The following is a 942-nucleotide window of genomic DNA, read 5'->3' as shown; positions in this document are numbered from 1 at the left end:
GATGGTGTTCACTTCACTCATGTTGTTGCACAATGAACAGGGCTTACCTCTCTTGCGGCTGTTCTTTAAGGTACAGCGTGTAGATACTCCAATGTTCGTTTTCTTGGAGTCATTTAAAACTTCTTCACAAGCCGAAATATACTCACTTTTGTCCATAATGACGATAGCGCCTCCCTTATCCGCCATCTTAATAACAATAGAATCGTTATTAGCTAGACGTCGGAGTGCGTAACGTTGGGAATTTGTGAGGTTATTCCAGGATTTCTTTCCACTTGTTTTAAGGCTTTCTCTAATGCCTGCCTGACAAGATTCAAGAAATTCTAGTAGTGCTTGTGAACGTCCCTCCCGGACTTTATCTGGATTCTTTTCAATCCAATTATGCCAGATTCGATATCATCATTATTTTTAGGAAATATAGGGTTTTCTGCCGCCTCGTTACCAGTTTTCTCAGAAAAATATTCTTTCAGCTTGTGGCGGCGGACAAACTGAAATAGCCTTTCAGCTAGTTTATTCTTGTCGAAATTTTTAGTGCTTGGGCAAAAACTCAATCCAAGCTCTAAGACTGAGACATCGTCGGGCGAAAGTTTTAATTTGGATAAATTAATAAGCGACTTATTCTCTAATGTGATGGTTTTTCTCGGGCAAGTGGTTTTCAGAGTCTTTTTTTCTTTAGATTCCTGACTACTTTTTGGGTGTTGCTCGTAATCTTCACTTAAAACGTGGAACCTATTCAGTGACAAAATTTGTTCTGAATGGTCATGTGAGACGTTACAATTTTTACTCGTCTTTCTAGGGGTAATCCATTTCTGGGTGGATGATAGAAAGTGAGTGACGTCTGTGGTATTAGTAGACATTTGAAAAACCTTTACTTTCGGGAAAGGAACAAATTTATTGTTTTCGAGGCAAAATCTTAAATGTGCTCGCATTTTTGACTGATCAAAT

General features: G+C 38.6%; 1 protein-coding gene across 1 annotated transcript in view; it reads right to left on the bottom strand.

Moving 5' to 3' along the window:
- The window catches only part of LOC106882557 (A disintegrin and metalloproteinase with thrombospondin motifs 12), a 46,169-nt gene that overhangs the window by 1,136 nt on the left and 44,091 nt on the right, over positions 1 to 942 (bottom strand). The window lies entirely within an intron of this gene.

The sequence above is a fragment of the Octopus bimaculoides genome, chromosome 3 (assembly GCF_001194135.2).
Source record: "Octopus bimaculoides isolate UCB-OBI-ISO-001 chromosome 3, ASM119413v2, whole genome shotgun sequence".
Classification (NCBI taxonomy): Eukaryota; Metazoa; Mollusca; class Cephalopoda; order Octopoda; family Octopodidae; genus Octopus; species Octopus bimaculoides.
Note: the sequence above shows the minus strand (reverse complement) of the source record. Positions and strands in the feature narration are given on the sequence as shown.